The 15,814-nt window shown below is 39.8% G+C and overlaps 1 protein-coding gene across 3 annotated transcripts in view; it reads left to right on the forward strand.

The window, feature by feature from the left end:
- LOC132817243 (double-stranded RNA-specific editase 1-like) overlaps nucleotides 1-15,814 on the forward strand; it is a 332,434-nt gene that overhangs the window by 169,050 nt on the left and 147,570 nt on the right. The window lies entirely within an intron of this gene.

Below are 15,814 nucleotides of genomic sequence, written 5' to 3' on the forward strand. Positions count from 1 at the left end.
AATAAAAGCCAGTACGCCATATGCCTTCTTCACAGCACTATTTACCGGGGTGGCAACTTTCAGAGATCTGTGTACATGGACACCAAGATCCCTCTGCTCATCCACACTTCCAAGTATCCGACCATTAGCCCAGGACTCCATCTTCTTGTTACTCTTACCAAAGTGAATCACTTCACACTTACCTACATTGAACTCCATTTGCCACCTTTCTGCCCAGCTCTGCCATCTAGAACATAGAACATAGAAGGATACAGCGCAGTACAGGCCCTTCGGCCCTCGATGTTGCGCCGACCGAATCCTACCTAACCTATACTAGCCCAATAACTTCCAAATGCCTATCCAATGCCCGCTTAAATGACCATAAAGAAGGAGAGTTCACCACTGATACGGGCAGGGCATTCCATGAACACTCAACCCGCTGTGTGAAGAATCTACCCCTAACATCTGTCCTATACCTACCACCCCTTAATTTAAAGCTATGTCCCCTAGTAACACCTGACTCCATTAGCGGTAAAAGGTTCTTAGTATCTACCCTATCTAAACCCCTAATCATCTTATACACTTCTATCAGATCTCCCCTAAACCTTCTCTTCTCCAATGAGAACAGCCCCAAGTGCCTCAGCCTTTCCTCATAAGATTTTCCTACCATTCCAGGCAACATCCTGGTAAACCTCCTCTGCACTCGTTCTAAAGCTTCCACATCCTTCCTATAGTATGGCGACCAAAACTGCACACAATACTCCAGATGAGGCCTCACCAGAGTCTTATACAACTGCAACATGACCTCAGGACTCCGGAACTCAATTCCTCTGCCAATAAAGCCCAGTACACCATATGCCTTCCTCACAGCACTATTTACCTGGGTGGCAACTTTCAGAGATCTGTGTACATAGACACCAAGATCCCTCTGCTCATCCACACTACCAAGTAGCCTACCATTAGCCCAGTAATCCATCATCTTGTTATTCCTACCAAAGTGAACGACTTCGCACTTAGCTACATTGAATTCCATTTGCCACATTTCCGCCCAGCTCTGCAACTTATCTATATCCCGCTGTAACCTACCACTTCCTTCCTCACTATCCACAACTCCACCGACTTTTGTGTCATCCGCAAACTTGCTTACCCAGCTTTCAAGTCCTTCCTCTAGATCATTTATAAAGATAACAAAAAGCAATGGTCCCAAAACAGATCCTTGTGGTACACCGCTAGTAACTGCGCTCCAAGATGAACATAATCCATCAACTACTACCCTCTGTCTCCTTCCAGCCAGCCAATTCCTAATCCAAACCTCTAATGTATCCTCAATGCCATACCTCCGAAGTTTTAGCATTAGCCTACCATGGGGAACCTTATCGAACGCCTTACTAAAATCCATATACACAACATCTACTGCTTTACCCTCATCCACTTCCTTAGTCACCTTCTCAAAGAACTCAAAAAGGTTTGTGAGGCACGACCTGCCCTTCACAAAACCATGCTGGCTATCCCTGATCACGTTATTCCTACCCAGATGTTCATAAATCTTATCCCTTACCATTCTCTCTAAGACTTTGCCCACCACTGAAGTCAGACTCACTGGCCTATAGTTACTAGGGCTATCCCTACTCCCTTTCTTGAACAATGGGACCACATTCGCTATCCTCCAGTCCTCTGGTACTATTCCCGTTGACAATGACGACATAAAAATCCAGGCCAATGGCTCTGCTATCTCCTCCCTAGCTTCCCATAGGATCCTGGGGTAAATGCCATCAGGCCCAGGAGACTTATCTATATTCATCCTTTCCAATATTCTCAAAACCTCTTCCCTGCATATTTCCAGGGCATCCATTCTAATTATTTGTGATTCCATATTCACATCAGCACATCTGTTACATCAGGAAATGGCAAACTGGCAAAGTGTGATTAGATGATATACAAGTGGCCACTGAGCCTGGGTGGAATGGGTAAAGGAATAGACAAGGGGAGAGCCAGAGGCAGAGTCGCAGGCAAGGCTGTTCTGCAATATCTTGAAGATATGAGAGGTATGGAAGACCAGTGGGTTTTGAGAGCACCTGGAAATGCAAGTGTATTAACTAGCTTGCACTGGAAAAATGAGTAATAATCCAGTGACAAAGCATTTGGAAATATTGAAGAGGAGAATGTAAGACAAAATTGTTAGTCTAGAATGGACAAAGTATTTTAAAACTAGGGCATTGAAACCAGTAGATTCCGGCATCAGTGCTGGTGATAGCTGGGAGAAGGCAGTAGTTATCCGAATAAGTGATGTAAATTTGGTGGTACAATTCAGAAATGAAAATGCAATGATATCTTTATTAAGTGAAAAATTATTTTAGAATCTGCCAGGCTTGGGAGTACTGACAATAATTTGTTTCTTAAATATTTCTGTTTATGTGAAGATTATTGAAGAGCTTCACTGGGCAGTACTGGCATTTCCTTGACATGGGGGTGGCACAGTGGTTAGCATTGCTGCCTCACATTGCCAGTGACCTGGGTTCAATTCCCGCCTCATAATCTAATCTAATGTGTTCATTACAAATTCCATTAATGTACTCTGTATTTTAACTTTGGGCGGCACGGTGGCACAGTGGTTAGCACTGCTGCCTCACAGCGCCAGGGACCTGGGTTCAATTCCCGCCTCAGGCGACTGACTGTGTGGAGTTTGCACGTTCTCCCCGTGTCTGCGTGGGTTTCCACCGGGTTCTCCGGTTTCCTCCCACAGTCCAAAGATGTGCGGGTCAGGTGAATTGGCCATGCTAAATTCCCTGTAGTGTTAGGCAAGGGGTATATGTAGGGGTATGGGTGGGTTGCGCTTCGGCGGGTCGGTGTGGACTGGTTGGGCCGAAGGGCCTGTTTCCACACTGTAAGTAATCTAATTTACATCAGATGCAGTCATTTTATTGTATCATTTCTCTTATTCTGATTAGAAGTTTGAGGTTTCGAAAGCCCACATAATATCAGGATTAGAAATGAAAGTCCCTTTAAAAATCAAGTGGAAGATATTCCGAATTAATCTATAAAAACAAATTACTGCAGATGCTGGAATCTGAAACCAAAAGAGAAAATACTGGAAAAGCTCAGCAGGTCTGGCAGCATTTAAGGAGATAAAAGAGCTGACGTTTCGAGTCTAACTGACCCTTTGTCAAAGCTTTGACAAAGGGTCACTTAGACTCGAAATATCAGCTCTTTTCTCTCCTTACAGATGCTGCCAGGCCTGCTGAGATTTCCCAGCATTTTCTCTTTTGGTTCCTAATTAATCTGTGTGAAAATGTTATTACTCACCCCTGGAATGAGTGGGACTTGAAACTGGCCTCTTGACCCAGAGGCAGAAACACTGCCATTGCATCTCAGGAGTCTGAAGAATTAATTGGAACAGCTGCAGAGTTGATTGAGGACAGGTGATGCTCACTGGACATTGGAAGAGGGCAATTGTGGAGTCTCCCTGCCTTTGTGTTAGAAAACCTGGATTCAAGTTCACCCTGCATCAGAGTTGTGTTATAACATGTCTGAACAAGTTGTTTACAAATTATCGATGACAGGATTGCTCTGTAAAAGAGTTTTTGGTTCTTCTACTTTCCTCTCTCTGGCTTCATTCATAGCCATCTGTGCTCGAAGAGGGAGCATGTGGTTCAGATGCAGTGCTCAAAGTAAGTTTGAAATCTTACTATGGGAGGGCAAGATGCTGTTGTCAGAATTCAAGGCTGTTCAAAAGTCCAAGTAGTGTTCCAGCAAGAGTGAAACATTTTGCGCTGATTTGTGGGAAAAACAGCACAAGCTTCACAGGCTTTATAGGTTGCAACCTTTCAAGGTGAATTATATCAAAGTAAAAGATGCAGGAACATCAAGTTTAGACACACATGCCCAATTTACAGCTTTTTCTAGTTTTGGAGTCTGCACTTTCTGATGAGATAATGGTTAGTTCTCCGGTTTGTCTTCATTCAAGTTTTGTCAGCAAAATCTAGATGTCTTTTAAATCCATTCCAACAAGTATTTGCTCTGTAATTTTTTTGAGGTTTATTTTGGTGAAAGTGTTTCTGCAGTTGGGTCAAAACAAATAGTGACAAAAAGGATGGTGTTCCAAAATTAGCACATGTGCACTTGTATTTGTATTTGTGTTTTGGTTCAGAAGATGTTCGGATAGAAAGGTGCTGGGAGCAGTTTAGTGTTCAAGCAAGGAAATTGATGCCACCGCATGAGCAATTGGTGGTCAGGCCCCACCGGCTGTCATGTCACATTGAATGTCCTTGAAGTGAGATTCTTTCAGTTAAGTAAATTCTCACTAATAAGTTGATGGCCAAACAAAAGTGCCAGACTATAACTTTAAACCTGCTGAGTGCTGTAATCGTTGTCACCTGGGCCATCACTCCAACTTCTGCCTCAAGCTTTCACTGTAAAATGTTGTTTAGACTCTCTAGTCAGCAAGTACAGTTCCCATCCATTAGTGTGTGTTCAGCCTAAGTGATTTGTCTTTTGTGTATGAAAGCTGATATTACATTTTTGTGCAAAAGGATTAATTAATTGTAAAATTGTGTAGATCTACAGTCCAGTATCTTCATGTATTTCTGAACAACACTGCATAAAATATTTCCATGGAAAAATGTCTAATTTCTAAGCATATGGTTGACTGTGTGATCAAAATCTGTTATTTGTACAGTGCTTTACAACGCTGGTTAGTGAGTTATGATCATTCAATAATTTGATTTGATATTTTGACACTCCACATAAAAGCAGGGATTCTTAAGCTGAAGTTAAATTCCAAAAATTATTTTAGCCACTCCATTTCAAACCCATTCAAAATTGATTACTGTTATTAATGAACCAGCTGCCAAACAAGCTTTTGTTTTGAGTAAAACTTACTTGGCTTTATGTTGGAATTTTTTTAAGGCTATGAAGTCTCGTTTTGTCTCACAAAGTTGACATAATGTGTTCGGACTTGGAGTTAACTAGAGTGGTGTTTCTTCCAACTGCAGAGACTATGAGAATTTTCCTTCTTATTTTTTCATTTTTTTGGTTGGAACAGAGGGTTGAAGTTAAGAATTGAACTTTGAACAATAGTTTGTTCTGTTGATTGGAGGTTGGCGCACATGGTGCCACTGTTTAAGAAAGATGGTAAATAAAAGCCAGGGAACTATAGTCAAGTGAGCCTGACATGGGTGGTGGGCAAGTTGTTGGAGGGAATCCTGAGGGGCAGGATTTACATGTATTTGGAAAGCAAGGACTGATTAGAGAAAGTCAGCATGGCTTTGTGTGTGAGAAATTTCTCCCTAACCTGTTTGAGCTTTTTGCAGTAATGAAGAGGATTGATGAGGGCAGAGCAGTGGATAAGATCTGTATGGATTTCAATAAGGAGTTTGACAAGTTTCTTCATGGTGGACTGGTTAGCAAGGTCAGATCACATGGAATACAGGGAGAACTACCTTGAATTAGATACAGAACTGGCTCGAAGATAGAAGACACAGGGTAATGGTGGAGGGTTACATTTCAGACTAGAGGCCTGCGATCAGTGGTATGCCAGAAGGATTGTTGCTGGGTCCACTGCTTTTCATCATGTATATAAATAATTTGGATATGAACATAGCAGGTATGTTAGTAAGTTCGCAGATGACACCAAAATTGGAGATGTAGTGAACATTGAAGAAGCTTACCTTAGAGTAGAGCGGGGCTTTGATCAGATGGCCAGTGGGCCAAGGAATGGTAGATGGAATTTAATTTAGATAAATATGAGGTGTTGCACTTTGGAGAAGCAAATCAGGGCACCACTTACGAACTTAATGCTAAGGTCCTGGAGGATGTTGCTGAGCAAAGTGACCTTGGAATGCAGGTGCGCAGTTCCTCGAAAGTGGAGTTGCAGGTAGATAGCTAGTGAAGAAGGTGGTTTGTTATGCTTGCCTTTATTGATCAATGAGTATAAGAGTTGAGATGTCATGTTGTGGCTGTTGGAATACTGTATTCAATTCTGGTCTCTCTGCTCTAGGAACGATGTTGTGAAACTTAAAAGGGTTCAGAAAAGATTTGGAAGGATGTTGCCAGGGTTGGAGGATTTGAGCAATAGGGAGAGGCTGAATAGGCTGGGGTTCTTTTCCCTGGAGTGTGTAGGCTGAAGGATGACCTTTTATAGATGTTTGTAAAATCATGAGGGGCATGGATAGGGTAAATAGGCAAGGTCTTCTCCCACGGTTGGGGAAGTCCAAAACAGGGCATCAACTCTGATCCCTATGAAACCCCGCTGTACACAAAAACACAATTCGACTGTCACCCTCTGCTTTCTGCCACTCAGCCAATTCCCCACATCCAAGTAGTCATATTTCCTTCGATCCCATGGGTTCTTAGCAGCCAACCACAAATAATGTTGATTGACAAGTCTATCAAAAGAGAACTGGTTCTGACTGGACTTGGAAGGAGGAAGTGTGATTTTTGGAGACTTCCAGAGACAGTGTTGCTTGACTTTGCTCTCTGTCTACTTTTTTCTTCAGATATATAATTGCTGAATGTTCTGACAAAAGAATTTAAGCCTGTCAGAAATAAGTAAATATTTCTGGAAGTCTTTAGAAGCTGTTTGCATTAACCAGTACTTTGGATTTCAAACAAGATATACAGTCTACTTAGCCGTAAACAACTCATTGGCCAAGGATTTTAAAAAATTCTAGTATCCATCATGTGAAATTGATTATGGACAGGGAAATTACAAATTTATTTATGTTTAATTTCATCCTTAACTGTGTATGCCTTCTTGACTGTGGATGAATGTGGGGGTTATGCTCAAAGAAGATTGATTATTAGAATTTAATAAGACTACCTTTGTTTATCTGTATTCTGCTAAAGTTGCTTTACTCGTAATGAATTGTTAATTTTTGTTTAAGATCTAAACTTGATGTCAGGAACAATTGCCTAGTTTGGAGGACTTTGAATGTAATTTCACTGGATTGTGAATGCAGTGATCATGAATCTGGTTTGGTTTGGCTTGCTATTTCTGTGTCTGAAAACAATGAAGTCATTAGAACTTTTAAATAATGTTATGCTTCAGTTTTGGAACTGACATTGCAGTACTAACTGGAGCAAGCAAAAGGTATTTATATTTTGCTCAGACACATTTTGAGAAAGCATGAGGTCTTTGGAACATAAATAGATGGCGAGTGTGAAGCTTGAAGATACCCAACGTTTTGTGGTCTTAATAGTATGAAAACTAAAAAGTCTCGTGGAAGCAGAACTTTGTGTCAGAATTTTTTTTAGTATATTTGTAATATTACAAAATAGTGTCAATTGTAATTACCTGGTTGCCATGGCTGATATGTCGTTCTTTAGTTTCGGTGTCAGAGGTGAGAAATGAAGGAAATGTCTGAATCTGTCTAGAGTCACGTCCTTGTGAGTATTGTGGTCTATCAATGCTGGCTGTACTGAATGAATCTCCTTAATTTCCTAGATTTGCCACTAAATTGTTGCAATGCTGACTTGTTTTCTTAGCAGTATTAATGTGTGTAAGCTTGAACTGGAAGACATCTTAAAAGGAAGGCAATTGTCTTGAGATTAAAATCTGCAACAATTTTAAACTGCCTGACCATTCTGAAGGATGTATTTGACCTTCAGAGGAAATCGAGTTTTTGCATTCCAGATAATTGTCAGAGGTATTGGGTTTCCCAAAGGAGTGCAGCGCTTTGTACCTTCCATTTCCAGTGGCACTTAAGAAGGAGCTTATTAGAGTTCCTCATTTTAAAAGCTGTGTAAGGCTGACTATTTCATTTTAACATTTCATTATCATTGTCATGCACATTTGTGAGAATGGAGAATGTTTTTTAGAAACTCAAAATTATGGATGTATCATACTCGATAATTGGACCATAACCGTAAGTTTTAATTGAGGAATTATAAATGATATGCTTCAAGATACATAATGGACTGAAGTTATTGCAGAGCAGAAGTGCTTTAAATTCACAGTAAACTATTGTAGCATGAAGAATGTGTGGTATTCAAGTGAAAATAAATACAAGTCCCAAAAGAATTATTCGTAGTTATGCTAAATGCTACATATGATCCATTGAGCTTCACAATATACTGGTATTTGCCATTGGTTGGAATTTTCTTTTTCCTCCTTCTCCCTCTCTGCATCACCTCTCCTTTGTCCATGACCCTCCCTATTTAGACCTTCGCTATGACCATACTCTATCTCAAGCAACCTGTAAATGGTTTTGCAGGTGTGTCAGTCACCCCTAGGCATCCTTAGATGTTTCACCTAATCTCCCAGTCATAAGATTCTGCAAATGCATGTGTCATTTTTTCTCTTTTTAACATTAAATCTAAAATGGGAAATGTGTAAGAGCCATTTCTGTACATTTTCCAAATTAAAATCAATGTTAAAGAAAGAAAATACTTTGTAAATGTGTAAACCTAATGAATGGGCTGCTTGCATCACGCTTATCATTGGTTTGTTTGTTTGTGAGGAGCAGCTTGCTATTAATCACATTCTGCTGTAAGTGATTTATCACTGCCCAGAGGCTGGTGGTGCCCTCTACATGCATGTGTCTCAAGCATATTTCCACTTGAATTGGCACTTTGCCTTGGGTGCTTCATTAAAGGGCAATAAAATATTTGATAAGGCAGTCAGCCCTTCAGAAATCAGACTTCGGAATAACCGATGATAGAAAGCAAATAAAGCAACACAAAAGAATGTGGTTTTTATTAAAAGGTAACAAATGAGGTTCAAAGTACCAGGCTTCTGCAATTGAAGATGTGAATGACTATTTACATTGATAGCTGCACCTGGCAGTCCAGTTTCTTGCCTTCCGGCACTGATATTTGTCGTGTATAATTAGATATATTTTAGGATGCTATTTGAAGTATAAGGTAACTCACTTGAGTCTGATCACTTTTTAGTCCTTGAAATTGATTTTTCTAGGGTGTAGGTTTGCTCACTGAGCTGTAGGTTTGATATCCAGACGTTTCATTACCTGGCTAGGAAACATCATCAGTGGCAACCTCCAAGTGAAGCGAAGCTGTTGTCTCCTGCTTTCTATTTATATCTTTCTGTTTGTTTATGGCGTTGTGGTTGGAGTGCCAGGCCTCTAGGAATTCTCTTCGACTGGGACAACACATCTATCCTGGGACAGGCTAAGCAAACACGTGCCAGAGAATTCCTAGAGGCCTGGCACTCCAACCACAACGCCATAAACAAACACATAGATCTAGATGCCATCTATCAACCCCTCAGAAAATGAATAGGAAATGACATCACCACAAACCCCAGGAGCCCCGTCCAGGAGAAAGATGTAAGTAGAAAGCAGGAGACAACAGCTTCGCTTCACTTGGAGGTTGCCACTGATGATGTTACCTAGCCAGGTAATGAAACGTCTGGATATCAAACCTACAGCTCAGCGAGCAAACCTACACCCTAAACCTCAACCTGAGCTACAAACCTTACAAAAATTGATTTTTCTATTTCGTGCTATTTTTAGTGGACTTTGTAAATACTGTAAATATAAATTCGGTGACATTTCTGTAAATTAATAACTTGTGATGTTCTGTTTGGTCTTTTTAAACTAAAAAACTGCTTGCAGTTAACCCTTCAGTGAGAGCTGACCAGCATCCTGAAACTCTCAATATTGAAATCGGCAGGCTACATAGCAATTAAAGTGAATTCTGACAAAAATGAAGCCAACCCCTAAGCTGTGTTATGGTTATTGAAAGTAATAGTTAGAGATGGTTTCTGATGCTGAGGATTACTTGGGTTTATTGTAGGAATGTGTTTCCTCCTCAAAAACCCACAAAGGTTAACAAAGTACTTTCTCTTTACTTGCACTTGTCATTAGAAGCTTCAAATATCATTGTAAGTAAGCAATCAAGCCTTCTGTACTTAAAGACTCCAGCTAAGCTATGCAATTAATTCAAATCTTCACTAATTTGGGTCTTTGCTTATTTTGAGTGACAAAACTCTTCTTTGAAATTGTACCACCTAATTTTTTTGTTGATGCAAGTGAGCCTGAAAACTATTGAGTCCACATAAGAAGAGCATGTTTACACAGAGTGATGTTGGTGAGATTGATGATGACCACTGAAGAATAATTAAAGTTGGACAGGTACCAGTGAAATGGAAGCTGGCTAACGTAAACACTAAAATTACGGCAAATGCAACACGTCATTGCCGAGACAGTAGATCTGTGTAAAATTCCAAATTGGTTATCAGCAATAAACGTGATGATGATGTTGCAAACTGCCATTGAAATTACATTCAGAGGGGAAGATTCTGTTTCACAGAGCTCCTTGATTTATTTGTGGATGAACCAAGGCCAAAAGCTGTTGATAAACCCTTCAGTGTATTGTATTTGGGATTCCCAAGAGATTTCACTCAGTTTTACATGCAGTCGTGGATTCCAAGTTAAAACTTTGAAATGCTTGAGAAAACAAAGGATACTTGTTAAAGGAGTTGGTAGTCATGAATACGATGCTCAGGGGGTCAATGTTAGGAGCATTACTATTGAAATTTCCTAATTCCAACCTTGGGGATGGGGTTGCTCAGATGATCAGGAAAGTTCGTTGATTAAGAAGTACTGAATGAAATGGCTAGTTTGAAACTCTGGAGACTTTGCATTGTTCTTGGGAAAAATTCCCTTTTGATGAAAGCTTTGTTAATTTGCAGTTGAGTTGAGAAACTCTAGATCTCATCTGTGCTTTCTCTAATCTGGCTCTCTTTGATGGAATATCATCTTAAACGTATGAACTGTTCTTAAACATTCAGATTTCACCCTCCAACATATTACACGGCCTATCATATTTATGGTATGGTATAGATGTTTTCCAGCTCCAGAAAAATATTTGTAACTTGCCTATCTGTATTATGTCAAAAATGTTTTGCATTCAGTGCTGTTGTCCATATTTAGTTCTACATTCTGATTGCTTTCTAAATTGTTTTCTGTCTTACCAAATGTGATTTAATGTGTCATGTAGATAGTGTTATGCACTCACAGAATTTTTGAAGATAACCTGCTGTACTCTGAATATGATAATTGAGTCCATGCTGGCTCATGTTCAAAACTATCAACCGCATGTAGACAAATATGGTCAGTTTCTTGTAGTCGCCGAGAAATTTGTATGATTAATTTTGAATAATTTCACATTTGCTTTTGACAACATTGAGCTTAAGAGAAGTACGAAGCAATGTTCTGCTTGGTTAAACAATTTTCCCTATATCTGGCTTGAACGTACATTAATTTCCTGCTTCTATATTTAAGGGAAGTATTTCAATATTTCTGCTGTAGGGCATAATCATGGGTAAGTAGAGTCGCTTATATCAAAAAGATCACCTTGGAGGGGAACCAAGGATTGTTGATGCATTTAAGATAGTTTGTTCCCTGTGCGATCATACACACGCTAACCCACTGTGTACTTGCCCAGCCTTTCCTGAAGTCATCTAATCTTTCAAAGACTTGATTTGGTAAAAGTAAGATATTTAGTAAAGCTCTGCAGCCATTACCATTACTTGTAAAATATTTAGATAGAAGCTCAGAAGAAAATTCATTCAACTCAGGTTATCTTCAAAAATTTTTGTGAAACGTTACCTTCATAATGGCCAACAATGCTATATACTGATATAGCATTATGGTTGCAGAACTCAAGAACATATTGAGACTTTGTTATTCATTTTGGAATAATCCTTGATACATTCTCCTATTTGATGTAAATAGACCAATTGCATTACAAGATTAGTGAAATACTAATGTTTATTTGAAGCTACAAGAGTATACATAGTGTAAACTGGGAGACTATATAGAACCTATATCTTCTACCTGCTGCTGTAGACATTTCCTCATAAACCTGTTCAAAGTTGCTGTGACATACCTCTGGAGCAGGTGGGACTTGAACCCAGGCTTTCCATCTCAGAGGTGTGAATACTGCGACTGTTCTACAGGAGTCCAAGGCCACTGCTTTCTACTAAGTTCAGGACTTGGGGTTACTCATCAACTCTTGTCTTGTGGTAATAGTTGGCAGTATTTTATGGTACACGGCTTAAATGTGTGTAAATTAGATCACAGCACTCAATTCCTTCTAAACTGGAATTTTACCCTTGAAGCTATCAACTATTACATGGCAGCAGAAGAAAAATGTCATTGACTCAGATTTTTGCTGGCCAAGTACATGGTGGTACACTGCAAATTGCAGTTGTGTGCTGGGACCATGCAGGACCATGACTCTGGGAATAGCTTGGGATGTTGAAGATTCTAGAATTCCCTGAAAAAAAAGGGCTTTATAATTGGATTCCATTGCATTTCATCTCACCTAAGCTTAATTGTTATCCAAATGTTGTGAAGTTGTTGGTGTGTACTTTGAGAGAATAAAAGCTGGCAAGCTCTTAACAAGTACATTGTGCTGAAAATTTTAAAACTGTAACATGTAAAAAGTGAAACAAATAGCTGGAGCTGAGTTGCTATGTTATACAACAAATTGGGTGGCACGGTGGCACTGCTACCTCACAGCGCCAGAGACCCGGGTCCAATTCCTGCCTCAGGCGACTGACTGTGTAGAGTTTGCACATTCTCCCTGTGTCTGCGTGGGTTTCCTCTGGGTGCTCCGGTTTCCTCCCACAGTCCAAAAATGTGCAGGTTAGGTGAATTGGCCTTGCTAAATTGCCCATAGTGTTGGGTGAAGGGGTAAATGTTGGGGAATGGATCTGGGTGATTTGCACTTCAGCGGGTTGATGATGAGCCGAAGGGCCTGTTTCCACACTGTAAGTAATCTAAAAAAAATTCGAATTTGGCCAGTTTAAATTATGCCCCAAGATACCAAAATCCAATCGAATTTTTACATTTTGATGACATCCAACCAATGAGATGATCCGATGTTTTAGGATATAAAAGTCGGGCATTTTGAATAGTTGGCCAGAACGGCAAAGAGCACTATACTGTCTGCAGACCCTTTATCTGAAAGGTACCTTTTCATATGAAGCCTGTGAAGCCGAAGACTGAAGAAAAGACGACAGGAAGATACCAAGGGAAAAGTGACAGCTGGCTATTTTTGAAATTTGATTTTTTTTTTGTAAAACCTAATCGGGGGTTTTATTGCATCAGTATATTGTTATAAGGTGGGAGGTAGATAAATCAATCTGACAAAGGAGGTTTACAGTGTAGATACTTGTTCTTTAATGTTCTTTTCTTCTTGGAGTTGAAGAAGAAATTGATCATTTTTCTTTAAATAGTGGGATTTGATCATTCTTTGTTAATCATAATTTTACAGATTACTAGGCAAGGTGAGCTTTTCTGTGTTGAAAATGTGTTGCTGAAGAAGGGCTTATGCCTGAAATGTAGATTCTCCTGTTCCTTGGATGCTACCTGACCTGCTACGCTTTTCCAACAACACATTTTCAGCTCTGATCTCCAGCATCTGCAGTCCTCACTTTCTCCTCGGAGCTTTTCTGTGTGTCTGGTCTATCCCATGTCGTAACAGTTTGGGGGCTCAGGTCAGTGATTTGAACTGTTTAAACAGATCAAGTCTGAAATTTGAAAACTTGAATAGATTTGGGGTACGATAAAACTCAGTAGATATAAAGACTTGCCGGTTAGTGTCCTAAATCTTCAAAAGAAAAACATGTTGGCAAATTGGATGAGATTAAGTTAGGATATCTGGTGACTCAATAACTCCATGTAGGTGACACAATTCATTTAATTTTGATTACTTGTGGTTGGTTAAATTACAAGTGAGAGAAATGGCTCTTAAAAATGCTGAAGAGGTTCTGGGGTTTGAAGATGATTCTTAAATTTGCCACGAAAGGTCAGAAAGAAAGTAAAAGATCTTATTTTTACAATTGGCAAATAGGTTAGAATTGGGTTTTAACCAAGGATAAAGTAAAGCTGAAATTGTAAAGGAAACACTTAGGTGTGTCAAAGAAACCAATAAGTGGAGTAGAGTTAGAAAAACTGAAATTACAATTGAGGAAAATGGAGTTACAAGATAAACAAAGGGAGGGAGAAAAGGATCTTAACTGAGTAAAGAGAGAGAGAGAGAGAGAAAGAAAGCAAGCAAAGGTTCTCAGGTACAAAGAGCAAAGAGAGACAGAGAAACAGAAGAAAGGGAGAGAGAACAAGTAAGAGAATTTGAACTTTAGAAGTTCCGACTTAGTCAGCAAAGTCAAGTCAACAGGATGGAGATTAAGACAGAAGGTAGTGATATATACAAATATGTCAAAACTCTGCCACATTTTGATGAGAAAGATGTCGAAGCTTTCTTTATTTCATTTGAAAAGTTCGCTAGGCAGATGGAGTGATCCGAGGACTTGTGGGTAATGCAAGTTCAGACTAAACTGGTAGGCAGAGCTAGTGAAATATTTCAAGTGCTGTCAGATGAGGGGTCAAGAGATTATGAAGAGGTTAAACAGGCTATTTTAAGTGCTATGAACTGGTACCAGAAGCATATAGACAGCGGTTCAGGAACATTAAAAAGGAATCAGGTCAGACTAAGGTTGAGTTCGAAAGAATTAAACACAGTAATTTAGATAAGACCTTACAATAAATAAGGCCTATGAGAATGAAGAGATTATTCTGCTGGAGGAGTTTAAAACTCACTTCTGGAGATGATGATAATTCACGTGGCTGAACAAAAAGTTCAGCAAGTGAGAAGGACAGCAGAGTTAGCAGATGAATACACATTGATATGACAATCTTAACAGCAAGAATTTCACCCTGTGAGGGATAGAAGTTGGGAGAAGTAGAGATCCTACAGAATGAAACAAAGAGTAGAGAACACTGGTAAGTGTTTACCACAGCTTAAAAAAAAAGCCCAAGAGAGTGGAAAGGAGCTGAAAGGCCTTCAGGTGTTTCCACTGTGGTAAAGTGGGATACACAAAGTCATTAAAGGAAAGTACTTTGGGAAAGGATGTGGTAAAAGAAGCTAAGCCAGTGGCATTAGTGAAAATTGTAAAGGAAACACCAAGAAAAGTGAAGAAGCTGCAGCAGAGTCTACAGCCTAGGCAGGGGCTAGGTATGGAGCTAGTGCCTGATCTATTTGCCTCTATGGGTAAAGTTTACTCAGAAAGAATAGGGGGGAGAAGGGCAAGCAGTTATAATTTTGAGAGATACAGGATCTAACCAGTCTCTAATAGTAAGAGATGACTCAGTTTGCACCCTTTCTGACCCGTTATACAAGAGAGTGTAATTTGTGGGATAGATGGGCAGAAATTCCCCTATGTAAGATCAGGTGAGAGTGCCAACTCAGGACTGGGGAAGTAACAGTTGGAGTGATTGACAGTGTGTCAGTTCCAGGAATCTAGTTTGTTCTTGGCAAAGATTGGACTTACACCCCTTCTTGTGGAGAAGACCAGGAAACTGAAGAGTTAAAAGCAAAATACCCTGGTATTTTTCCAGACTGTAGTAACAAGACCCCATAAGTCACAGCACGAAGCAAAAACTAATGAGAAAGGTGAAGGAGTTGAGGTTCTGATCACATGGTACAGTTGGCAGAGCTCTTTGACCAATTAAGAGAAGCAAAACCGTAATAAATTTAAACAAAACTGAATTTGCGAAAGCAGAGATGACGTTTCTGGGACGTAACATCGGTCATGGAAGGTTGACCCCAAGGAATGCCAAGACGAAAGTCATTGAGGAATTTCCACAACAAATCTTGAAGAACTGTTTTGATTTTTGGCATGAAGCAGATTCTAACAGAAGTTTGTTCCCAACTTCAGCAGTGTAGTGACACCATTAACCGATTTGCTAAAGAGAAATACAACATCACAGTGGACAGAACAATGCCAGGAGACGTTTGACAATTTAAGAGCAATATTAACCACCGCACCAGTTTTAGCTGCACCAAACGTTTTGAAACCCTTCAAAGTTGC

Source organism: Hemiscyllium ocellatum, chromosome 7 (assembly GCF_020745735.1).
Source record: "Hemiscyllium ocellatum isolate sHemOce1 chromosome 7, sHemOce1.pat.X.cur, whole genome shotgun sequence".
NCBI lineage: Eukaryota > Metazoa > Chordata > Chondrichthyes > Orectolobiformes > Hemiscylliidae > Hemiscyllium > Hemiscyllium ocellatum.